Source organism: Camelus bactrianus, chromosome 36 (assembly GCF_048773025.1).
Source record: "Camelus bactrianus isolate YW-2024 breed Bactrian camel chromosome 36, ASM4877302v1, whole genome shotgun sequence".
Taxonomy (NCBI): domain Eukaryota; kingdom Metazoa; phylum Chordata; class Mammalia; order Artiodactyla; family Camelidae; genus Camelus; species Camelus bactrianus.
Window position 1 is genome coordinate 3,780,918 of NC_133574.1, and position 26,202 is coordinate 3,807,119.

Sequence of the window (26,202 nt, forward strand, 5' to 3'; positions counted from 1 at the left end):
AAATTTGCTGACTCCAAAGCAAATGGCTGAAAAACAAAATATCTATTAACAAAAATAAGTAGAATAAGGAAATTTACTAGGGTGGCCACACAGAATTGCTATCAATAACTTTCCAAAGTACCGTCAGTCATTAATTACACAATGTAATGGAAAAGAATCCTATTTGAAATAGCAACTAAATTACAAAAGAGCTGAGTATCCACTTAAATGTGCAAGAAAAGTTTGAATTCCAAAACGATACAACTTTGCTGAGGCATAAAAGAAGACTAAAAGATACATTGTATTCATGGATATGAGAAGTCAATCTTGTAAAGATACCAGTTTTCTCCTAATTATTAAACAAATTCAATGCCATACGACTGAAAATTTCAATCGTTATTTTGGGCAGTAAACATTTTAGAATTTGGACTCTAAAAACAAAAGTGCTCAACAGTAGCCAAGAACATTGGGAAAATAATTGAGCAGGAATGTCAATGATATAAAAATACGCCACATAAGATGAACATCATTAAAACTGCAGAGTACCAATATAGTCACAGGAAGTAATTCATAGAAAGAAATAAGAATTTTGGAAACAGACATATCCATGGAAATGTAGCATATGATGGTGATAACATTTCCAGATACTGGAGGAGTAAAAGGCTCTCCACTAAATGATGTTGGAGAAAACATCTATATATTTATTAATTATGGTCTTATTTCCAATTCCAGATGGGCTAACAATCTAAACATTAAAAAAAAAAAAAAGAAAGAAAGTTTGGGGTAAAATGTATGTGATTCTTCCTGAAGCTCAAGGAAAGTGATGCTAAGACAACGTAACTCTAAAGCCATCAAGAAAAGACTGGCAACAGGGCCACTAAGTTTTTCTTAAAGCTTTTTAAGAAAAAAAATAACAGACACGGAAACAACCTAAATGTCCATCGACAGATGACTGGATAAAGAAGTTGTGGTGTATTTATACAATGGAATACTACTCAGCCATAAAAAATGACACCATAACGCCATTTGCAGCAACCTGGATGGCCCTGGACATTGTCATCCTAAGTGAAGTAAGTCAGACAGAGAAAAAAAAATACCATATTATATCACTTACATGTGGAATCTTAAAAAAATAAAACACAAGCAAACTTTTTTACAAAACAGAAACAGACTCCCAGACATAGAAAGCAAATCTGTGGTTACCAGGAGGGAAGAGGGTGCGAAGGGATAAACAAGGACTTCAAGATTTGCAGATACTGACTATTACATATAAAATAAATGACAGGTTTCTACTGTAGAGCATATGAAACTATGTTCAATATTTTATAATAACCTATAATAAAAAAGAATATGAAAAGGAACATATGTATGTATAGCATTGTGCTGTGCACCAGAAATTGACACAACATTGTAAACTGACTAGACTTCAATAAAATAAATCAGTAAATAAAATTTGAAAAACACATCAAAAAGTCAAAATTTATATGAGGGAAAAAAATAAACCTTGAGATGCATCAGGGATTAATGTCCTAAAATATGAAGAATTCCAATGGACCCCTAACTAAGTTAAACACCCGACTAAAACTTTGACCATGTCTAAGTGGACAATTCATGGAAAACTTAGAAATGACTGGTAACACTTGTGAAAATATACGTTCAGCTTCACTAACAATCAAGAAGATGCCAATTAAAATGAAATGGTAAGGAAAGAAAGAAAGAAAGAAAGAAAGAAAGAAAGAAAGAAAGAAAGAAAGAAAGAAAGAAAGAAAGAAAGAAAGAAAGAAAGAAAGAAAGAAAGAAAGAAAGAGAGGAAGAGAGAAAGAGAGAAAGGGAGAAAGGGAGGAAGGGAGGAAGGGAGGAAGGGAGGAAGGGAGGAAGGGAGAAAGAAAGGAGAGAAGGGAGGGAGGGAAGGAGGGAGAGGGGAAGGGAAGGGAAGGGAAGGGAAGGGAAGGGAAGGGAAGGGAAGGAAAGGAAAAATTGAAATGATAAATCCATTCCACCACACATTTTGGCAGGAACATAAAGTGTCATCAACTTTTTGGAGGACTATAAACGTTTTAAATGTGTACATCGTTCAATATGACAATTTCACTTGTGGATATCAGCTCTACTAAAACCTTATTATTGACTGAACATGTCTCTCCCCCACCAGATTCCTGTTGAAGCCCCGTGCCGGTATTTGGAGGTGGGGCCCCGGGGAGGCACATAGGGTTAGGTCCCATCAAAAGGCTGAGGCCCCGTAGTGAGATTAATGTCCGTGTAGGAGGAGAAAGAGGCCAGTGGTCGCCTGCCACGCGAGGCCACCATGAGAAGCCAGGAAGACAGCCCCCACCAGGACCTGACCATGCACCCCCAGATCCCATAGTCCCAGCCTCCAGACCTGTGAGAAATTGGTCCCCTCGTCTGGGGTATTTTATTTGCTAAGACAAATACTCAAGCAGCCATACAAACGTACATGAATGAAAATGTTCACTAAAACATTATCTGCAATAGAGAAAAAAATTTTTTAAACTTTAACGTCCATCAAAAGAGACATTATTAAATAAATCATGGTGCCTCGTGGTATGGAATTCTGTGCGGTTGTGAGAAAGGCCAGGATAAATCCACAGGCACCACCGCGGAGATTCAGCCTCGTTCTATAAGTGAAATAAAGCAAGAGGCTGAATAATATTTTAAAAAAACACACATTTTGTGTCTGCCTCCTTTGGGCGTGCATGTGCACACGATCTGGAAACATCTGGAAATACTCATGTCAGCCCATTAATGGTGGAGACCGGGGCCGAGGCGTGAACGATATGGGGGAAAATTAAGTGGCAGGCAGGGAATTTTGCATTTTATTTCCAATCCATTTACATTGTTTGGGTTTTTTTTTTTTTTTTTTTGGTAATGAATATATATGTGTTGGGACAAATTTAATGGTTTTCAGTTCCCTCCCCTCCACTCACAGCAAAACGTTCGGCCACTTCTTGTTTGGTTTTCGCTCCCTCCTGGTCTCTCTCCCCAGAACAAAATCCTGGGAAAATCTCCTGAGAGAGCGTCAGTGGGGAGAGAGCCGTGCTCTGGGGGGCCCGTGGGTGGCAGGGAGGATGTGGCATGTGGGGAGCTGGTTCCGGGGGTGACCGAGCCCCTCCACGGTGAAGGTGTCTTTGTCAGCTCACCTGCCATAAAAAAAAAAAAAAAAAAAAAAAAACCTGCAGACAGTGGCTGACACAGCTCTGGGGCCTGAGAAACCCAAGGTCAACATGAAGGAAGATTTGTGTCCTGGCCTCTTCCCGGCCTCATGTGGCAGAAAGAAGAGGGAGCGAGTCTCTTCTTAGAAAGACACTAATCTCATCGGGAGGGCCCCACCCTCACAGCCTCCCAAAGGCCCCATCTCCAAAAACCACCATCACTGGAGGTTAGGACTTCCACATGTGGATTTGGGGGACGCCAACGTTCAGTCCACAACAGAGAGGCTTCTTTATTTCAGGATGCGAGGGGCGAGGGAAGGAGAGAGGAGCTCAGTGAGAGGACATACACCCCACAGTTCAAACCTGCGGTTTGGGTTTGCATCTTGTTTCTTTAGCTGAGTTGCCGATCCCGGTATCCAAGGCTTGCCCATCCTAGATCAGAGTTTCCATACGTAACATTTTAATGCTTAAGAGACAGAACAATGTTTTTAAGGCTCCTGGCTACAGGAACCAGCAGCAGAAAACATTTGGAATGTGGGAAACGTCAAGTGGTCCTGCTGCTTTTGGCTTCCCGGTCCTGCCTTCAGGGCCCCAGTGAAGGAGCCCCTCCCACACCACCCACGGAGCCTGGAAACCCAGGAGCAGCCCTGGGACTCAGCTGGTAGGAGGCTCATGTGATTCCTGGACTAGCCTTGCAAAAGCTCTGGTTCTCCAGGCAGAGCAATACACCCCCCCCCATACGTGAGCAGGAGGGGGTGGCAGCGAGGGGGTCTGGAAAATCCTGGCAGGACAAACTTTCCAAGAAGAACTCGTGGACGCTCTGGGCTGCCAGGGTGGGACGGAGGCACCTCTGGATGAGAGAATCAGCCCACAGACGACCACGTCTCTCTTCATCCCGGAGCCAGAGGAAGGCGCCCCCGCACCCCCAATGCCTGCGAACTCCATCAGGGGCCCCCGTCCCCGGAGCTGGACAGGCTTCAGGCCACCCCACTTTTTCAGCAGGAGACGCCTTCCCCTCTGCCGAAGACCTTCCCCTTTGTCAGAAAACAACCTGAATTCCCAGACTTCCAAGACTTAAGCCAAAAGAAGCACCAGAATCTTCCAACACGGCCATCGTACGGTGTTGGATTCCATTGTCACCCAGGTGGGCAGGATGGCTGCCACGCCTCCAGACAGCGAGTCAGAATTCCAGGCAAGAAGATGGGGAAACGATAAGTAGGTAAAGAGGATAAGCAGGTCTAGCGCCTTGGGACCAGAAAATCCAGGAGTCTGGTTGTGTGTCATCTGTCAGAAGCCCAACCGAGGGCAGCAACACCACCATGACCTTGTAGGGCAGTCAAGCGTCACCCATTTGGGCCAAGTAGTCACTCACCCTCCCAGGATCAAGGATTCTCTGCCAACCACCTGAACCCTGGGCTGCGGTAGCAGATAATCAGAGGGAGGAAATGCTGTCGGGCTGGTACTTGCCAGTGCGCACATCAGGAACTCTGCGGGGACACAGGACTCGGGTAAAGACACAAACTCAACAGGGTGGCGATCAGTGGGCTCATTACAACCCCATCAGACAGGGTGGCAAACTGAGGCTTGTAGGCGTGACAGCAACCTGAGTCCTGTTGAGACACCAAGCAACACTCAGAGGGTTGGAGAACTCGGGTTTATTACACCACCGGGCCCAGAGGAGTTAACACTCCAAGCTGACCCTGTCTGTAGATTTACACACTCTTTTATAGGGTTTTAGGTTTCAACTGAGTTCATGCCACATGCAAATGAGGTGTTAGAAACGGACCAGTCAGGAGTGAGCCTTCAGGAACCAATGGAATTTTAGGGGTAAATGCAAATGAGGTGTTAGAAATGGACCAATCAGGAGTGAGCTTTTGGGAACCCGTGGAATCTTAGGGGTAAGTTTCGTTTTCCCAGAAGCAAGCCGTTTTACAGAAGCGCAAAAGCGGGAAGGCGGTGGCCCTGCCTGGGAGGTCCTGCTGGTCCCTTCGTGGGTTTTGCCCCTTCATAGGGAGTGCCCAGGGGGCTGGGATGTATCCCAGAATATGGGGGTGCCCGGGAGTGAGGAGTCCCCCAGTTGTAAACCGTGTTAGACTCAGTGTGGAGCAGAACCCCGAAAGCCAGTGGGAAGAAGGGCAGCGTCCAAACCATAAAGAGGGGCTGGAAAACTGGACCAGGACCTCTGGGCCCAGCTAAGCGGGTCCAAGTTCAGGGAGGGGACGCAGCCTCCGGAGGAGACCAGAAGGCAGCTGAGAGACCGCGGCGGAGCGGACGGCACGGCCCAGGCAGAGGCAGCCGCGTTAGAGAGGACAGTGGGGGTGTAGCAGGCTTGCCGGGACCCAGAGCTGCCCCCGGCTGCACCCCAGGAATTCTGAGGACAAGATTCAGAGCAAGAAGACTGAGCCGAACTCACCCACTGGTAGAGGTGAGGCTCTCAGAGGCCGCCTGCGCCCTCCTTGCTGGACGCGACCACGTCCTGTTAAGCCGACCCTAACTGAGGCCACCCGGCTAAAGGGGAACCCTGGGGAAGAGGGCCTGGCAGTCCTCAGGGCTCCTGGTCACCTCGGCTTTGCTTCCCAGGCTCCTGCACATCCTTCCCTGAGACGGGACCCACGGCACACGCCCTCCGCCTCTCTGCCGGGGCGCTTGTCCGCCCTCGCGCTTCTAGAGGAAACGTGGGCAGAAAAGAAGGACCCTCCCATCTTTTTCTCCCCATAACGCCTTTCCCAGTGTCTTGACTTGGGTCTTAATTCCACTCAGTTGTGCCTCCCTCTGGTTCATTTCTGCCCTGTTCCGTGTGGGAGCCCCATCCACTGGGCTGTGGAAAGACATCGGAGCCCCACAAACCATCTCTGCTTCGGGCCCCACACAGTGGCCCACCTTCCCACCTCGATTAGCGCTTGATGCACGGAACACAGCAGCCATCCTGCGACCAGCCACCCGTTCAAGCACCGTCATGCATTTACTTACTAAAAACGAACTTAAAAGCCAGCTTTCTTTTATGATGCTGTCATCCCTTGCACACTGCAGCTCGGTCTACCTCCTGGTCTCCCCAGCGTCCTCCGTCTAATAGAATAGGACGTGAATAGTTAAGATCATTTGCTACAGAACGAGTGAACGGTGAGGCACTGTGGCCGTGGCCTCATTTAGTTCGGTGTTTTCATTCCTAATCAACGTAGATCATAAAAAATCTTCTTGCTGGTAGATGGTCTGAAACTGTCAGAATAAGACATCTTGCTTAATAGACGCGAGTCCGAAGTTCTGTCCAGAAGTTGGCCTAACATCTCTGCCCCTCCCCCGCTTTTCTGACCCATCGCCCCATTTACAAATGAGAAACCCACCCATTTCTCGCATCCGCGCTGCAGCCGGCTCAGACATAACCACCACCCTGAACTGCGCGTTGAATCACCCTCCTGCTTTTTCGAAAAGCTGTTTTATCACAAAGGTGATGAATTTCTAAACAGTATATGCTTTCCTGTGGCTTGATTTTTATGCCTCTTAAAATGAATCCCTGGTCTGGGTGATCTCTTGGGACTGTTTTTCGCTTCTGCGTGATGTTGGTAAGATTCCTCGTGTTCTGTCCAGCTGCCACTAATTCATTTCCAGTGCGGCAGCTTCTTCTACACTCAGGCAGAAGTTGAGGACAATGCCAGGCGCTGTCCTGCCTGCATGTAGCCCGGGTGACTTTCTGTCCTGCACGGTGGACCCCGGTGACGGTTCCCCTCGTCCAGGTGCACAGCGTCAGGGGACTCCCCGGCTGGGTCATCGAGGGCTGCTCCGTGTGCAAAGGCAATTTTTGTTAAGTCATAAATGATGTCATTGCGCCTCTAGTTTTGAACAGCTCTGCAGAAAACAGAAACGGTCCTGCTATTTCTCAAGAGTGCCTTTAGTGGGTTCTAAGATGACCTGATCAAAACCTACCCCATTAGGAGCGAGGGTGACCCCGGAACAGACAGGTCTCCTGAAAAGCCACATTCCTCTTGGCCTTCGGTGCACGCAACTTGAGCCTCAAATCACCTTCCCTGTGGTCTTCATAATCAAACTTCAGCAAGAAATGGGGGTGCCCGCGGCCCTACAGATGTGGACCGGCATCTGGGGCAGAAGCCCCAGGATCCCGTCTGGTCCGAGTCTGAGAGCCACTCGCTGTGTGCCTTCGAGCGGGCTTTCCTGTCCGAGCTCAGGCAGCTGGACCGTCCGGTGCCTTCTCGCTCCAGAACTCTAGCATCCTTTAACTTAGAACAGAACTGAAAAAGCAAGAGCATTACTGGCAAACTCCAGGGTGAGAGAGGGATTGACACGGCATGGCCTGTCCCACGTGGATGTTCACCACGTGTTCTCGGCAGCCAGACACCGCATCCTTTTGTGGACCTCTTCACCAAACCCAGGTCTGGGTTGGAGGGAGACTGAGACCAGTTGGCATGTGTGAGGGGCTTCTGAGAGCCTTCCTTCCCAACATAAAAACAAAGTCCACTGTCTGAGCCCAGCCCAGGCACGTGCGTTTTCCAGAAACCGAGGAGTTTGAAGGCAGCTTCAAAAGCATGAGCTGATGGCGACCGTACAGATGCCGAAGCCAGAGTTAAAAGAAACACACAGACGCAGTGCGTGAGTGAGTGTGGTTTCATCTCTCGGATGCACAGGAGCACACCTTCCCCTCCTCACCCGAGAGGCCCCCCCGGGCTCTGCCACTCACTGCTGGGGTGACCTCGGGTCCCCCCCCCCCGAAGCATACAGTGAGGGGGCAGGGTCCTTAAGGTCTAGTACCTCCGAAGTCCCAAGATCAGACGATCTGCCTAAAATAAAAGAAACACGTGCCCATGTATGCAGAGAGGGTTCAAAGTTCAGAAAAAGGAGTCTGGACCCAGACATTACCTCCTGCACAGCTTGGGTCTTCACGGGGCGTCTGTCCTGTGCGGGACGCTGGCCTCGTGTCTCATACATGTTTCCATTTCACAGCTGAGCCAACTGCATCTCAAACACAGCGGGTCACTGTCTTCATGAGTCCCGTACTGGCCGCACTGACACTGAATGTCCGCACTGCGGTCCGGGCTGAGGCCTGTCGCCCAATGCGTGCTGTGCAGACAGTGGATCCTGGAGGTGTGTGGCCCGTGGGAGACAATGAACAGAAACCACTCGGAGGCTGAAGGTCTAGCTCAAGTGGCAGAGCGCGTGCTTAGCCTGCACCAGGTCCCGGGTTCGATCCCCAGTCCCTCCTCCAAAAATAAATCAATAAATAAGCCTAATTGCCTCCTCCCCCTCCCCCAAAAATAAATAAAATTTTAAAATAAAATTTAAAAAAATAAACTGCTCTGCTTTTCACGGGGGATCTGCCTCCCCGTTGGACGCCAGCATGGCCCCCCATCTCCCGCCCTAAACAGAACGATGGGGAAATTAGCTGAGGCATGAGGGCCCCGCCACAGCGCTGCAGCGGGCTTCACCCAGAGGGTGGGAAAAGGCTGTTTTGCGTACCTTGTTTTATGTTCCCTGAAAAACAGCAGGACGCCTGCTTGGGCTGGTTAACCAGAGGAGCCACTTCCTGGGCAGCGAGAGTCTCAAATGAGCCACTGATGTGACTTACAAGCTGGTATGAAACAGATGCCAGGCGGCCTGGGGGGTCCCCAGCCCCATCCTACATCCGGCAGGGGGTCCAGGGAAGTGCGCGTCATCATTTCCAAAGGACTCACCTCGAAGGAAGTCAGGATTCTTACAAAATAGACCAGCACGGTAATTTTCTCATCAATTCAAAGTAAACTTTTTATAGAATGCCTCCATGCCCCAGCCTGTTCCCAACATTAGGAAGCCATAAACCACAAGGGGACAGGATTTTGTCACATGAGGCTGTCTTCCTACAAGCGGGGAAGAATGCACGTTGAAAGAACACGTGGTTCTTTGAATTTCGGGTTTGGGAAGCAGGTGTCTCCTAGGGCAACGCAAATTCTGGTGAGAAGAGATAACCGAGTTATGACAGCAGAGCAGTGAGCCAGATTTGAGAGGCTGTCTCCTCCTGGTCCCCCCGCCCTGGTCCACTCTTGTGCGGTGCATCTCACACACACACACACACACACACACACACACACACACACACACACAGAGGAGCGGGCAGGGAGGCAGAGGCAGGGCTCCCAGGGCAGCGCCAGACCAAAACCCCAGGGTTCCAGCTGGCATTCCGGAACAAGGCTGAATGTCATCAGCTGATTATCTGAAGCCAAAGTGTCTGGACAGGGTGACAGGAGAGCCAGGTGGCTCTGTCCGCGGAGGAGCGGGGGCGCCGGAGAGGCCCGCTGGCAGCCGCCCGTGTCCCCCCTGGCCCCGGGCCGAGGCCCCCAGCCGCGACCCACAGCCTGGTGAGCCGTGCGATGCGCGCAGGGGGCTGGGGAAGGATGCTGGAGGGTCTGCCGCAGTCCACCTGGGTTGTGAGCAGCTTTTTCACTCAAAGGACAGGATTTGGTGCAATTCCACCCCCGCCCTGGCCAACCTGGGTCCCCTAATTTCATCCGTTCCCCGCTTCCCGCTTAGTCCTCGCTGCCAGCTGCACACCGTGGTCCCGCCTCCCCCCTCCTCATCCTTGTCGCCCTTGAGAAGCAGCGGACCCTGACCTCCACGGTGGTCTCACGACCACGGACAGGTCATTAAACCCTCCTGGCCTCGCTTTGCCCCCCTTTATAAGATGCATGACAAACTGTGGGCTGTTCTGTGAGGACGCTGCTGGCCCCCCGGTGGCCGCTGTGCTGGCGGCCAGGTCTGCCTCCTTCCAAAGCAAATGCACCAGTCTTTCCTGTCGGGTGTCCACACACTTGTCCTTGAGCACAAAGGAGAGACAGGGCCCCACAGTGTGCTGCCGCCTTCAGGGATGCTCGGAGATGCCACCTCTGCCCGAGCCCTGCTCCTGCCCCTGGGAAAGCAGAGGTCCCACCTCGTGACCCTGCCAGCCGGGTCTCCTGTCGCTGTGGATGGGGTGGGCCTGGTGCCACCCAACTCCACGGGCATGGCACCCAGTCCAGCGCTAGCTTTATCAGAGCTGTGGGGGCTTCCCTTGGTGAGAGGAAACCCCATTAAAATAGGGGGTGAGACTCCCAGCGGCTGTTAAGTGAGGAGCCGCCGGTCCACACCTGGCAGGCCCGCCAAGAACATCCCGTGAACTCGGCTGTCCTGGTAAGTGCCAGGAAGTGTTAATTTCCTTGTCCGATTTTGGCCATTACTGCTTCATCCTGGTCTATGCACGAATGTCAGTAACCATAAATAATAAAAACAAACAAAAAGAACAAAATGCAGGAACCAGCCACTCTCCTCTTTGTGTGTGTCTGCCTTGCCTCTTGCACAACTTACACTCCATGAAGACAGCGACTGGTCCGTTTGCTTTGGCAAATATAGCCGTTAATAAATTATAAATGATATTATATATAATATCAGTATCAAAGGAGAATTTAGAAGTGTCACCTCTGCAAAGGATGCTCTTCCAGGCATGCATCCAGATCTTTCGTTAAACCAACCTTAGAAACAAAAGTTTTAGTAGCACCTGGGCTGAAATTCTAAAGTAATATAAATTTTGAGGCATCTCCTGAAATTAAAAGACCACATTATAAAGGCTACACAAAACTGAAGGCTGAAGAAAGGCTGGAAGTGAGAGAGAAAAAGGTATCACCGTATTGCAGCGTCTTTCAAGGCTGAAATGCAGGGAGCGTTGTTGATCACAGGCCCGGAGTCCACATGGCCGTGTAGTTCCGGGGCCAGTTGGTGGCAGGGACAGGACACCGAGACCATCCTCGTGGGGCGGAAAGAAGCAGATGAGAGCCAGTTCTGTTACCAAGTCCAAACTCGTTCTGCTCGCCACACGACAGGCCAATAAATCGGGAGGCAAGGTGTTGGGGCAAGGAATGATGACTTTATTGGGAAAGCCGGCAGATCGAGAGGATGGCAGACTGATGTCCTCGAGAACCATCTTCCCCAAGTCAGAATTCAGGCTCCCTTTATATTAAAAAGGGGGGGGGGGGTGCGGTTGGTTGTTGCAAACTTCTCGGTGCAGGAATCCTTTGTTCTTGCAGCTGTGCACATGGGTCAGGTCATGGTGCTCCTGCAAAACCTGTAACAAAACAAATGTTACTCTTTATTCTACAGCTTGTTATCTTTTACCTGAGCACAGAGCTAGCAAGGCTAAGCCTAGAAAACAGGGCACAGGGTTAAAGCCAAAGGAACAGATCTCACACGGAGTCAGATTTGTTCTTTTCCGTCACAGTTCCAAGAGATCTCCAGATCTGCAACAATCTGAACAACAAAATAAGGGATGATAGTAACAGATTATAACTCATCGCACCAAACAGGAGCACATGACTCCATGCCAATCATAAGGCAAATAAATAAAGGAGAAATAAAAGCTCTTTTCTTTAAAATAAAACGCCAACTAGTAAATGGAGACTAAAGATGGAAGCCTCACCGGCGGGAGCACGAAGGCAAGCCTCGCCTAGGACTGCCGGCGCCTTCACGGGCACAAACGCAGACTGCCCGCCACCGCCCTGCACTCTTCCCCGCCAGGCACGCAGCCACGAGCAAAGTGATGGAGATGTTAGCTGTCTTGATTGTGGTGGTGGTTTCATGGGTGTATATACATCAATCAAAACTCATCAAACTGTACCTCGGAAATATGTGTTGTTTTCTGTACAGGAACCATAGCACAATAAAGATGTTTTTTAAAAAGTAATCAAAAAAAAAAAGTAACACTCTGTGCTATACAGAAACTTGTTTATCGATTTTATATATAGTAAATATTTGCAAATCTCGGACTCCCAGTTTACCCCTTCCACATGAAAATGGACGTACATGCATGTATATGTGTGACTGAAATATGCTGAACACCGGACATTGACACATTGTAACTGACTAGACTTAAAAAAGAAAGAAATGTGACACCAACAGTAAGTGAGGTCAGTTTCTCTTAAGAAGCTTCTTGATAAATTGGTAAAAGCGATTAAGTCATTAACTCTTGGCCCATTGACGTATGTCCTTTGATCCCCTGTGAGATGAAGTCAGAAGGGTAGGTAAAGCGTGCTGGCTGGGTGACTGGGTCCTGAAGGGCGCCGGTCCCCGGTGCCGAAGGTGGCTTGCAGCCAGAGCCAGCCAGCTTTCTCGTGGACACCAACTTTACTCTTGAAAGAAAGCTGATGGACAAATACGGTATTCAAACGTGGGCAGTAGGCAGACTTTTTCTCAAAGATGGACGAACCAATGATGCTTCAAAGAAGTAACTGAGAGCAAATACCGCAGATGAGAGAATTCAAGTTTTTTAACAAAAACTAGAATTTTGGAAAACCTGAATCTGCCACCATGACCTTCACACTTCCCTCTGGTATTGATCTAATAACCTCTCTAATGAGGTCAGTGGTGATAGTAAGAGATGTACTTTTTTGGGTATTATATAATGAAACGTGTCAACACTTGAAAACCTTCAAAACTCAAGGATCCAATATTTTCCAAATGACTAATGTCACAAAATGTGACAAATTCACAATTGGTTAAAACATCTACTCAAACTGCAAAAAGACAGAACAGCGGATTTTAACGTAACAGAGTATGAAACTTTAATTGATATGTTTCAAATTCCACAGCACAACTAACCTTTCAAGAAACTATTGTTGTTGTGGGGAGGGTGTAGGTCAGTGGCAGAGTGCATGACTCGCATGCATGAAGTTTGGGGTTCAATCCCCTAGTATCTCCATCAAAAAATAATAGTGGGTAAACTTAATTACCTCTCCCTGCAAAAATTATAATGATAATAAATAGGATGATTCAGAAAAGCAAAAAAGAAAAATTTAAAAAAAAAATAAACTACCACTGTTGAGTTTCAGTGCAATATTAAAAAAGAAGATCAATTATCCAAAGGCTACAAAGGCAATTATCCTAAATGAATATTTAAATATTCCTCCCCTTTGTGGATTCTCTGCAAAACTTTCAGCCATAACAGCTTACTGCAACAGATCCAAGAGGTGTGGGAAAATACAGAACAGAGCACTCTTTGCACTACACTTTCTGTTGACAATATAATTATTCTCCATAAAATTGTTCATGTATGTTGACATGTAATTGGTTTATTGCTGTTGCCTTGAAATGAATTAGTAAATACTGTTAAAGTTCCTCACCTTTTAAGTTCCACTTCGGTAGATATTGATAAATCATATTCACAGAAGCTCTTTGGGCAGAAAGAAAAATACTGTATGCGATCACTCCTATGTGGAATCTAAAAAAAAGGAAAGAAAGAAAAGAAAAAGACAAATGAACATAAATACAAAACAGAAACAGACTTATAGACATAGAAATCAGACTTGTGGTTGCCAAGGGGGAAGGGGGTGGGCAGGGACAGACAGGGAGTTTGAAATTTGCAGACACTGACAGGTGTATATAGAATAAATAAACAAGATTATCCTGTACAGCACAGGGAAGTATATACAAGATCTTGTGGTAGCTCACGGTGAAAAAGAATATGAAAATGAATATATGTATGTTCATGTATGACTGAAGCATGTGCTGTGCACCAGAAATTGACACGATCTTGTAAACTGTAAGTCAATAAAATAAATTTTTTTAAAAAAACTCTTTGGAGACCATTTTTAGTACTTAAAATTTTATTTTTACTTATTTTTTAAGCACATTTAAGCGTTCTATTTCCTTTACTAAAAACAATAAACACGAGGAACCCGGGGACCGCAGGAGCAGCTACCACGAACCTAGCTCGCCTCTCCAGCAACAGTGTCTGCAAAGATGTCCTCGGTCCTGCACGTCTATGTCCGTCCCTCTGGCCATGAGGGAGCAGCCAGCGGGGACCCTCAAAGGAAGCTGCAAGAGAAACTGCCAGAGCTGCAGGGCACCAAGACCGAACTGTGCTGCAGCGTGAACTGGACAGCTGACGCTTCCCCAAGTGCCGAGGACCTGGCTGCCCCTGGTTACTCGACGCTGTCGCCCAGGAGTCCTGGCTCCTTCCCGGCCCCAGTGACCTGTGGCTGGAGGTCGGGCCCAGGCTGATCTTCTCCACCCCGACCTCCACCAGCATCGTGTCAGTGTGCCAGGCCGCGGGGCTGGGGGCTGGGGGCTGTGGACCGTGTGGAGAGGACCCGGCGCTGCCCGCCCCCTTCAGCTGAGATGGATGCCATCGCTCTGGCCACCCTGCATGACCGGATGACGGAGCAGCAATTCCCCGACCCATCCAGGGCTTCTCCCCTGACTGCATCCCATACTGGCCGAGGCCCGGTCTGCCCTGGAGAAAGCCAACCAGGAGCCAGGTCTGGCCCCAGACTCTTGGGACCCGGATTTCTACACCAAGCGCCTCCAGGAGCTGCAGCGGAACCCCAGCACCATGGAGGCCTTCGACTTGGCTCAGTCCAGCAGTGACACAGCCGACACTGGGTCTTCAAGGGCCGACTCCACGTGGATGGGCAGGAGCTGGCACACTCCCTGTTTGAGTTCGTCATGAGCACCCAGGCAGCGTCCAGCCCCAGCAACGTCCTCAAGTTCTGTGACAACAGCAGATGGGCTGTGCCCTAGGCTGGGGTGACCTCAGACCCGGGGGACGGGAGGCTCCAGGCTCCGGTGGGGCGAGCGCAGACCCCAGAAGGAAGCGAGGTCTGGAACGGACGTGTCCACAGTGCATTCCATGGGAAGGGAGTCCAATTCCTACGGCCCAAGGACCCCACGCGGCCAAGCTGCTTTCGGCAACATCAGGGGCCGAGACATGCTGTCTTCACAGCAGAGACCCACAACGTGCCCACAGGAGTAGCCGCCCTTCAGCAGTGCAGCCACTGGCACAGGGGGCCGGATCCAAGATGTGCAGCGCACAGCTTGCTTCTAGGAAAACGAAATTTACCCCTAAAATTCTACTGGTTCCCAAAAGCTCACTCCTGATTGGTCCATTTCTAACACCTCATTTGCATTTACCCCTAAAATTCCATTGGTTCCTGAAAGGTCACTCCATTGGTCCATTACTAACACCTCATCTGCATATGGCATGAACTTAATCGAAACCTAAAACCCTATAAAAGCCTGTGTAAACCTGCAGACGGGGTCCGGAGCTTGGAGTGTTAACTCCTCTGGGCCCGCCGGCATGGTAAACCCCCGTTCTCCAACCCTCCGAGTGTCGCTTGGTCTCTGCACGGGATTCAGGTTGCTGTCATGGTGTGAGTTCTGAAATGTCACCCTCGGGGGCCTGGCTGAGCCTCTGTCCTCCCATTGTGCCGGGACTGCCCCCTGGAGACCGTCTCCCGGCATCACCCCGACGCCGCTCTTCTGCAGGACGGCTCGTTCTGATTTCCACGCACGTGCAGCCGTGATGGAATTTTAAATTCTTCCCTTAGGGAGCTGCCCTGAGACTGCCAAGTCAACCGACTCTCCGGGTCACTTCCAGAAACCCCTGTGCACAGTTAGGCCGGAAGCTGGGTCCCCGCTCGGGGCCACGTGGCCCCCTCCCCGCACAGGCCGGCTCGCTGCCCGGCTCAGCCCCCGCCTTCCTCCTGCGGCTCAAGCCCTGGCAGCTCCTTCTCACGTCCCTGATGGGATGCGGGTCCCTCACTCCCAAAGGATCTCCCGTCTTGCGTTCCCATCCCTCCGGGAGCCGAGCTCCCGCTGGGCTGACCTTTACCCCGCCCGTCCTGGAGGGCTGAGCTCACACCCCACCTTCCCTGTGAAGTTTTCACAGATGCACACAGGCCCTCCTTGGCAAGCAAGCCTCTCACTCAGCCAGACCCACGAGTCTGCGCGGGTAGCTCTTACCTCCCCGCGGCCGGCTCTCCGGGGTCCCCAGCCTCTGCCTCCGGCCGCCGGCGCGGCGGGTCGTCCATCACAGAGTATCATCTCTCAGTCTGAAAGGCTGGGAAGAGGGGGGTTCTGTGAATGGGACGGGATCTCATTGGCTTAAAAAGATCAAGAAGCCAGAGAACCAGGACCTCGTACAGCTTCCCAACAGACGTTTAATCCTATTTGGGGTTTGCTGAGATTTTGCACCCCTGAGTTTCAGGTCTGCAGGAGCCTCCCTACTCTGGTTTCACCATCAAGCTAATCGCAGAGTGGCCTCCTTGCAGTCCGTGACCCGAGTTTAAGGTTAAAGGAAGTGGATCAGGAAAACAGATCACTCCACATCTCACCAGGGAAAAAGAAGCTTGCAGATCGTAAAAACCGGGGTCTGGCCGGCACCATCGAGGACCGTGGTCATCGTCCCTGCAAATGATCCCAGCCGGTTTAGGCCTCAGAACTTGGAGACCAGCAAGGGACAGCCTCTGTCCCCAGCCCCACTCCCACCCACCCAGGCGAGGAGCCCTGGGCCTGGGCTCTGAACCACGTCCAAGGGGCTGGGCCCAGGCATGTCTCGTTTTGTCTGTGTTTTGTCAGGAATGAGAAGAAGGCCCAGGCTTCTCCGCTCGCCCTAGACGAAAACACGTTATCAGCTTTCCGAGAAGCAGGAACACGGAAAAGAACTGACTATTTCTTCTTGCTCTAGGAACGCCGCCTTCTGCACTGCACCCTCCCCTCCATCCCTGTCTCCTTTGCTTCTCCTGTGTTACAGTTGAGGGAGTTCAGATAATTTACAGGAGAGCAGGGCCAGTTAAATGCAAGGCTAATTAAAGGCTTGTATATCTGTGGTACAAATGAATTGATTTACAAAAGAGACACAGACTCACAGATAATAAACAAGCTTATGGTTACCCAGCGGGGAAGGGGGTGGAAAGGGATAAATTAGGAGTTTGGAATTAGCAGATACAAACCACTATATAAAACAGATAAACTACAAGGTCCTACTGTGGAGCACTGGGAAGTACATTCAGTATCTTGTAATAAACCATAATGGAAAAGAATAAGAAAAAGCAAAATTTTTTTTAAAAGAGTTGAATGTTTAGAGACAACTCAGGGGTCCAAATCTGACCTCTGCAGCCAGTACTTCAATATCCTTTTTTTTTAAATCAAAACAGTGGAATATTTGGAGTCAAATGATCAACTAGCTTATTTATTTTCTTTGATATGAGAAAATGGAAGTCTTTATTAAGAAAGTAAAAATTTTAAATAAGCCTCAAATGATGGGAATTTAAGGGTTTTTTTTTTCCCCCAGTTATACACATAATACATGTAGAAAAAAAGCAATTAGGAAAACTTTAAAAGTTACTCAGTTTTTCTGGGTTTCTCTCCCATGTATATCAGTTATTAACTTTTTTTTTAAAGACAACTTTGAAATTTTTAAAATTTAAATACAGCTTTGAACCATCCCTCAGGGACCCGTGTTTTTCCTCTCTGGCTTCACCTGCTGTCCTCAGCACACAGCCTTTAACTCCCCGTCCAAGATCGCTGCTCTATGTCCAGCCACAACATCCACACTCCAGGCAAAAAGCAGACAAAGGCAGGAAAGGGTGGGCCTCCTGTTCTTGAGGACGCGTCTCAGGGGCTGAGTCCACGCTCGCTGGCCTCCCAGGCTGCCGGGTCCTCACACAGCCACCCTCATGGGGAAAAGCAGTCTGTGCTGGTGGCCACGTGCCCACCCACACACGTCGCAGAAAAATAGGAGGACAGACACTGGCTGTCACCAGCAGCCCCCGGGACCAGGAGCAGGTTCCAAGGAGAAGCCTTGTTAGATCAGCAAAGGGATGACTGTGAAGATAAAAATTACGTGAAAAAGATGTGTGAGGTGGGGACAGTCTGGGAAGACAGGGCTGAGGCCGGCTAGCCAGGGAGGCCCAGACGCCCCCCACGTCCAGGTGGAAGGAGGAGGCAGCAGGCTCCAGGAAAGGAAACATTGCATGTTCAGAAGAGCTGGCGGGGAGCCGGACCTGCCTGGGGAAGAAGCATGTCTTGCTTTTTGCGGGGCAGGCAGTCAGGCAGCTTCAAACCCCGGAGTCCGTAGGTTTCCTGCGGCGGGTCATTGACAGGGGCAGGGGAAGAGCCTTGAATGGACAGATCTCTCCAGGCCTGGCCCCAGGGTGTGAAAACAGGGCACGGAGAAGGCCTGCCGCCCCCAGTGCCCACGGGTGCGATGGGGGCGTCCCCCTGGTCAGGCATGGCGTTCCCATGCCTCCGAGGAGGGCCGCTGCCTGGCATCCTGGTGAGGGCGTCCGGCCTCCCGGGAGCTACAGGGAGCGGGCAGTGCGAGTCCCGAGTTCCCCTCTGTCCTCCGTCCTGTACTGATGCCCAGGGCACAAATGTGTAGCAGAGAATAACCTTTGTTTTGTTGGAGGTTTGCAGGGACACCATGACCTGACCCCCGGGGACGGCTGCAAGAACACAGGATTCCTGCACCAAGGAGTTTGCAACAACCAACCACACCCCTTCCCCTTTTTAGCATAAAAGGAGCCTGAATTCTGACTGGAGGAGGATGGTTCTCCAGGACGTCAGTCTGCCATCCTCTCGGTCTGCCGGCTTTCCGAACAAAGTCGCTGTTCCTTGCCCCAACACCTCGTCTCCCAATTTATTGGCCTGTCGTGCGACGAGCAGAACGAGTTTGGACTCTGGAACTTGAGGAGGCTCCTGGAATTAGAAACCTTGGCTTGACCAACAGCACCACCTGCAGGCCAGCCCCACGCCCCGAGGCCCAGTGTGAACAGAAAGCACTCAGCAGCCTCGGCGCCGTCACCCCGCACGGACCTGGGCTGGGGGCGGCTGGTGCAGCGCCTGGAGCCGGGTCTCTGACCACCGCACTGCCCTGCGGTCAGTGTCGCAGGCCCCCTTGTGTGATCAGGGCCCTCCTGAGTCGAGGCCAAGACGCCGGGCCTCTGCTCTCATCCTGACTCCAAGCCCCTGGTCCAGTGACCGGTCAAACACCCCAGGGGACTGGCCACCTCCAACACACGCCATTGGCCAGAGGCCGTCCCCTGTGAACAGGTCCTCGCCCCTCCGTCCTCCCTTCCCCCGGCACCCAGCAGGCTCCCGTCAGTCCCACAGCAGCACTGCAAGGCAGTCCCACCGTCACCCAGCCAAGTGACAAGATGGCACAGGACAGAGTCCCACCCCCTCTGTCTGCTGCCCTGCCCTGGGCGTGTGGCGACGCGGAAGCAGGGCCGCGTTTGCATGTGAGGACAGCGGAGTGATGCATGGCTCCAGAGGGGGTGAGTCCAGCATGTCCCACCCGTGTCATCTCAGCCCACGTGGCCGTGCGTCTTTGTGCCTGGAGGAGAGGGACAGAACTTTCAGGGATCCCCCAAGGGGCCCAGCCAACACTTAAGCTTCTCTAAATCTGGTTTCAAAAGCATTTCCTGGCTTCTCAGGACAGACACACCAAAACCAAAACCACGACTCCGTGCAGGACACCTGAGAATAAAGACGAAGCTACCAGACAGGATCTTCTGTAGCTAAAAACCTAAGGAAGAAGCCCCGACAAGGCCAGTGGGAGGGGCAGACTCGCGATGCACTCAGGTCCCATCTGCCCGGGGAGGGCGGCCCACAAACCGGAGAATAATTATAACGCAGGGGTCCTCCCACAGGGGTCGGGGTGCCGAGTCCAGTCTCCCCAGCCCGGGGATCCGGCCCCTGGACGAGGAGCCCCCAGAGGGCTGGGCCTTGAAGGCCAGCAGGGCCTGATTACAGGAGCTTCGCAGGACTGAGGGAAAACTCTCCTGGCGTCCGGAAACCAGAAAAGGTGAGGAAACAGGCTGTCCCCGAGGGCCATCGGAACAAGCAAGCTCTGCCTGACACTCGATGCTGGCTCAGCGAGGCCCCTGACCGCCGGAGCTGTGGGATAATAACTGTGTGGGGTTTGGTGGGTTTGTTTTTTTTTTTTTTTTTTTTTGCGCCGCTAAATTTATAGGAATCTGTTGTGGCAGCTTGAGGAAAACCATACACCTGCCCAGTCTGGGAATATTTTGGAAGCTGTGAAAATTGGGAGCAACCAGGATAAACAGAAAGTCATGGAAAGCTGGAGATCCGAGGAAAGGCGGGAGGGAGGGAGAAAGGAAAGGATGCATCAAAGGATGTGATGGGGGAGACGGATCAGGGTGCAGACCGGCTGCCAGCAGAGGGCACGCGCTGGCCCGGAGAAGGTGATGGGTAAAGAACGGAAAACACAAAGAGTATGGCATGAGGTGTGGAACCCCGATATTCAGCACCTGTTCGTACCCAGAGCCCTGGCCACACGGCCAACGCCTGGGCTGAGTTTGCTCAGAAAGGCCAGGCCAGGAAGCCAGCTCCGGACACGGCCCAGGGCACGCACGCTGCAGAGAAGCCACGCACCTGCACAGGACTCTCCAGGTGAGCCGTCTGGGCTCCCTCGGTGGAGGTGACAATGATCAAAAAGCCCCCTTTTAGAAGCTCATTACTGTGTCCAAGCACTTGAGGGACTGGATATACGAACAGAGAAGGACCAGACTATACACAAGAGCGGAGCCCTGCCCGCCACCTGCAGCAGCCTGTCCGGGGAAGCTCCCTCTGACCCACAGCCCTGCAGGAAGGCAGGCTGCTGTCTCTGGAAACAACCCAGAACGCCAGTCAAGAACCCCTGGAGCAATCAGCCCTGAATGCCCAGGACTCGATGAGTGGCTGGCATTTCCCTTTTGTCCCTCCTTCCAACTCGGGACCCACCAGAGGAAGCCAAGCACGTACCTCTAACATATCCCACAGGACGCCCCCAGGAGCCGCCTCCAGCCCCCCGACTCGCACAGCTTCCAGGCAAGGCGCTCCTGCAGCCTCCTCTTCCTTCCGCTGTAGAGCCTCCCACGGCTCTGCCTGCCTGTGAGTCTCTGATGGAACGTAGGTGGCGATGGGGGACTCCGGGCTCCGGCCAGCTCTGAAGAAATGGCCTTTGCCTGTTCTCACTGGGGGGGGGGGTCTTCACGTGAACACTTCGGAAGCTCTCGCTCACGGCCGCCCTGGGCAGCGATGACCCCCGTAGCCGAAGCTGGGACATCCCGCCCCGATGGGCACCTGAGTGAGACTCCGTGTTCATCATGTGACACTTGGAGCCCAGAGAAGTTTGGCTAAATACGCGGCCCCAAACCCACCACGAGGCACGCTTGGGAAAGACTGAGCTAGTGCTTCAGAAGCAGAGCCGTAATTTGGAAGCCAGAAACATCAAAAGTTGGCTGCCAGAGCAGAAGGACGAGGCAGGGAAACCAGAGGAGGACCAGCGGGATGGTCAGACGCGTCTGGCCCACGTCGCAGGGGCATTTCTTTTTGGAAATCAGCACGCTCCAAAATGTGCCCACGTGCCCCTGAAGGTGCCTCCAGGGTGGCTCTCGTGCTGTCAAACACCGTCCAGGCCTCCAGCCACCCTGCGCCTGCCCAGACCCTCTTAGGACCCCCGAGCTGCTGGGGCCAGCAGACGGCCCCTGGCTGTCCCGGGTCCCCGGGCACTAACTTGGGGGGGGGGTGCTGCCTTCAGAATCCTGTACTGCCGAGCCCACCCCCCCACCACGGGCCCAGCCTGCCTCCCAGAGGGCACAGCCTGGACCACATGACCCCCCTCCCCGGGGAGACACCACCACCCTCATTCCTGTCCCGCTGCCCCTCCTCGATCCCTGTGTCTGGTCCCAGCATCACTCTCCCTCCACGTGATTGACAGGCTCACGTCGACTCTCCCCCATCCCGGAATCGATGCTGAAAGACGACCACTCAGTCATCCGACGTCGCCACATTCCCGTGATCGCCGTGTTGAACTTGGAACAAGCAGTCTTACAATTACGTCCACAAATACCATTCATGCATCACGCCAGCCCTCTTTTGGAGGGTTACGAACACCGGGGTGGGGGTGGGGGGCTTGAGTTTCCATCCAAAGAGCAAAAATATATTTAAAAGCCAAAAACCTCTCCTCAACTTCCATGAAGTCAGGGACACGATTTCAAAGCAATCAAGCCACGCCAGCTGCCCTCCACGTCCCCGCCGCCTCCCCTCACCCGGGGGCTCACGTGGCTGGGTGGGCCAGCATCTGAGGTGGGGAGGACATGCTGGGGAACAGGCCACAGCGAAAAGAAGACGGTACATCCAGGTAGACCTGCCAGAAAATCAAAACTGCATCGGCAGAAGGCCAGCTCGTGGGGAGGGAAAGCCTCTGAGGTCACGGCCACAAGTCCAGCGTGCTGCACATGGGTCCCCGAGCCTCCCGTGTGGCCACGGTTGGTGACGGTGCTGGTCAAAACCCAAAGGCAGCACGGATACCAGAAGTGGGGTGCACAGGGGATGAACCCCAGAGCTGAGCTGTGCTCTGAGCGGAGGCATCGGGGACTCTCTGTGTGTGAACCCGGCGGCGGGGAGCAGAGAGGTCCCATCGTCCTGAGAGCAGGGGCTGTGATCCTGGGGCTCTGCTGTGTGTGTGTGTGTGTGTGTGTGTGTGTGTGTGTGTGTGCGCGCGCGCACCCCAGCCAAGCCTCCTCCTTCTTATGGAGACGTCTGCACTCAATGTAAGGCTGTCAGAGCCGAGAACGGAAGGCCGTGGCCTCGTCTGGGACAAGGCTGACCCGCCAGCGCCCCATCCCTCCAGACGCTGTGGTTGGTTAAGGCTGAGATACGACCCAATCGGAATATTCAGGGAGATGGATGAGGACCTCTCTCCTGACCGACTTCTAAGCGGCAGGAATCGTCTGAACCCGGGGCACCTGGATGTCACTGTCCTCACCATCTTACAGTGCAGGGCCGAGGGCCTTCCAGTCCCGAGGGCTCGCGTCAGAGGCCGGCTGGGAGGGCCTTCTTCAGAGGGTCCGTCAGCAGAGCAGCCGCCCAGGACGAGCGCTGGAACGGGGCCTCCCTGGACCCCAGGAGTGGGGGCCAGGCCAGCTGGTCCCCAGCAGCGTGTGTTTATGCCCCCGGGGCTCATGTGCCCCGTGTTCCCGGCATGGTTCCCCCATCCTGGGGCTCCCCTCTGAGGGTCCTGGAGCAGAGGAGGTCCCCTGCCTCAGCTGACTCCTGCTTCACAGCGCAGCCACCCCGCCGGGAGTGGGGGGCCGGGCAGCGCGGGAGCCCCGTTGTCCTGCCAGGTGTGTGACCTCGGCCCCTGTCACTGCTGCTGACCCCTCCCTTCATAGCCATCCATGCCGGGGGCGGCCCTGCTCGGGGATCCCGCCACGCTTCCAGAGCCCCTTTGCTCTCTCTCGCCGCTCCCGGCCAGAACGCCCCACGACCCCCTCACTCTCCATCCAGGCCACCCCTCCCACCTCCCTGAGTCCACAGAGGCTGCGATCTCCCCCCGCCACGTCTGCTCAGCTCCCTGCGCCCGGGGCCACCCGCCCCCTGTCCTCCCGGGGCAGCTGGTGAACCGAACTTGCTCCTTCCTGAGGCAGCCCCTCCCTGTGCGCTCGGGACCCCATCCTCTCGTGTCAGCGCCAGACTTTTCTCCTGCAAGTGTCTCCTCTCCCTCTGGCTTCGCTGGTTTACCCCGGCTCCTTGCCCTCGACGCTGAGTTTTCCCTTCCCTCTGTAGTTGCCCCCAGGTCATCTCACCAGTCCCAGGGCCTTACTCACGATTATTAAACACCTATTTCCAGCCCCAGCGTGCTCCCCTGAGTTCCAAATTCAAACATTCGATGCTTCTTCAGATGTCTGATAGGGTCTCCAGGTTGGTTAAATCGAAGCAAAACTCTTGCCTGTGACAGCAACCTGAATCCTGTCCAGAGACCCAGCGATGCTCGGAGCGTTGGAGAAGCCAGGCTCATGACGCCGGCGGGCCCAGGGGAGTTACCACTCCAAGCTCTGGGCCCCGTCTGTGTCGGTTAAGTTTGCCCTGTATGCAAATGAGGTGTTAGAAATGGACCAATCAGGAGTGAGCTTTGGGGAACCAATGGAATCTTAGGGGTAAGTTTCGTTTTCCTAGAAGCAAGCCGTTTCACAGACGCGCAAAAGCGGGAAGGCAGTGGCCCTGCCTGGGAGGTCCTGCTGGCCCCTTTGTGGGTTCTGCCCCTTCAGCCAACTCCCCTCCTCTCCCTTTGCAGGTTCCATCTCAGCAAATGGCACCGACTTTCCCCGTTGTCAGGTCAGAACCCCAGGAACCCTCATTCACTCCTCTTCCCCACACAGCCTGGAGTTCCTGCTGGAGCTCTTCCTTCGTGAATCCCAAATCCAGCGCCCCCTTCTCAGGGCCGGCCAGCCCCACAGGCTCGGCTCGGGGCCCCTCCCTGAGCTCCTGCACCGACAGCTGCCTGGGCCGCGGTCCCCGCAGTGCCCCGGGGCAGCACAGTAAAAGACGAGCAGGGACCAGAGACACTCCCGCCAGCTGCCACACGCAGGGCCAGGGCCACGGAAACGGTCATTATTTGCCCTAAATCGCAAGACAGTAAGTAGAAGAGGTGGGATTTGAACCTGGGGAATCTGGCTGCAGAGCGTGTGCTGTGAAATACAGACAGGACCTGGGCGGGCCTGGAGCGTGTCCAGCACAGCTAACGACCTGCCCGGCTGACCTGCAGACCTTGCGTCCTCGAGATGGACAGAGTTAGACGTGTTCAAAGGCCCCCTCTGCCCCCACCCACACGTTCCTGTGGTCACGGGCCATGCACGGTTGCGTGAAGTCACAAGGCCACTTGTCCCGTCTTCAGAACCACTCTCCTCCAGGGACCAGGGGCCAAGGTCTGTGTCCATGAATGTGATCAGTTGAGTGACTGGTGCAACTGGGGTGGGAGTGACAGGAGCCTGGGAGTAGGGGGCGTCCAGAGAAGCGGCGAGGTGCAGACGGGCAGCTCCTGAACCAACACAGGGCTCCCGTCCTGGACCACAGGGTCCTCCTCATGTGGCCTGGCCCGTGGGGACAAAATCTAAAAGACACCCACCCGGACAGGCAAACAAGAGCCAAAATCCCACAGACCGTGTGTTCCCACTGTGATCACGGGGGGTGCTTTGGAAGCCTGAAAACACAGATTTTTGAAGTCTGATTGGATCAAAACCTCTCAGGTGGCATCTGAGAGTCATTCCTTTTAGAAGCTTCTCAGATGCTTCTGTAGACCCTCCAGGACTGGGGACTGTGGGTGCAGAGTGGGAGGAGGAAGGGCTTGGGGCAAGGGGTGATACCCTGCCTCCAGGCTGGCCCCCAGTGCATCCTCCCACCATCTCATGTCCCTGCCCCAGGGCGCCTCTTGCCATGAGGAAGCCTGACCTGGAAATCCAACAGGACAGTGCAAACCGGTGGTGTGCGGCTTGAGGCCACGTCATAAAAGCCGACACACCATGACATAGGGACGGTCAAGCACCCCGCAGGGAAGCCCCCATTGAAGGGGCCCCAGGCCTCCTGCCGACAGCCAGCAGTGATGTGGCAGCCCCCTGCGTGCACCATCTTGCATGTGGGTCCCAGCCCCAGTCAAGCCTTTGGATGAGACCTCCCTGATCCTTCATCAGAGGCTCCAAGACAGACCCATCCAGCTAAGCCACCCCTGAGCTCCCCACCCACACATTGGTATGAAATAATAAATGTCTATTGTTTTAACCTGCTGGGTTTTCAAGTGTTTTGGGTTTTTTTGTTTTTTTGTTTTTTTTTTTGAGCAGAAAGGGAACATTCATATGCCTGCAATGATCGGGGCATTCCATGAGGGAGATTCGACTCTGGGCCCTGATAAAAAGAGAGGGGAGGGCATTCGGGTAACGGATAAGCTAGGTGAGGAGTGGAGAGCTGACGTACCCCCATGTCCGCAGGGCCCTGCGTCCCCAGGGACAGGAGCCGTGCCCTCCTGGGTGTGGCCGGGGCGGCTGGCGTCACGATGCTGTGTGCTGAGCTGGGCTGGATCCTCACTGGCTGTGTCCATGGATCTGAAGCTGGGTTGCACGTTGACATCACCTGAGGGGCTTTAAAAAGTCTTAATTCTTGGGCCACATTCCCAAAGCTTCTGATTGAACCGGTCTGGGCTGTTTGCTGGGGCATGGGACGTGTTAAAATCTTCCCAGGTGATTCCAATATGCAGGTCTGGCTGAGGACCACTTCTGCAGACAAAGAGCTTCAGGACCTTGCTACCACAAGACTCAATGCATGTGTGGCGATGGCGGCCAGGACGCTGTGGCCCTTCGTTCTAATGCAGCCCAGAGGCGATGAGACTTTGTGCACTCAAGTCAGGTGCCTAATGCAGCAGTAACTGAACAAGCAGCCGGTGAGGACTGCTGTCCTGGTCACCTGCAGCTGTGTGACATAAACCACAATG

The 26,202-nt window shown here is 52.9% G+C and overlaps 1 long non-coding RNA gene across 3 annotated transcripts; it reads right to left on the reverse strand.

Annotated features, from left to right (window-relative positions):
* Nucleotides 1–4,798: 4,798 nt before the first annotated feature.
* Nucleotides 4,799–16,601, reverse strand: LOC123616381 (uncharacterized). Of its 3 annotated transcripts, XR_012504435.1 has the most exons (7): nucleotides 16,268–16,601; nucleotides 15,897–15,993; nucleotides 13,277–13,374; nucleotides 8,616–11,226; nucleotides 8,019–8,359; nucleotides 7,071–7,939; nucleotides 4,799–6,992 (listed from the first exon to the last, which is right to left on the reverse strand). It is a non-coding gene; the product is annotated as an uncharacterized LOC123616381 (long non-coding RNA). The 3 variants fall into 3 exon arrangements; XR_012504436.1 differs by having other exon boundaries at nucleotides 7,071–8,237; XR_006724356.2 differs by having other exon boundaries at nucleotides 7,071–8,359.
* Between the last annotated feature and the right edge of the window lie 9,601 nt (nucleotides 16,602–26,202).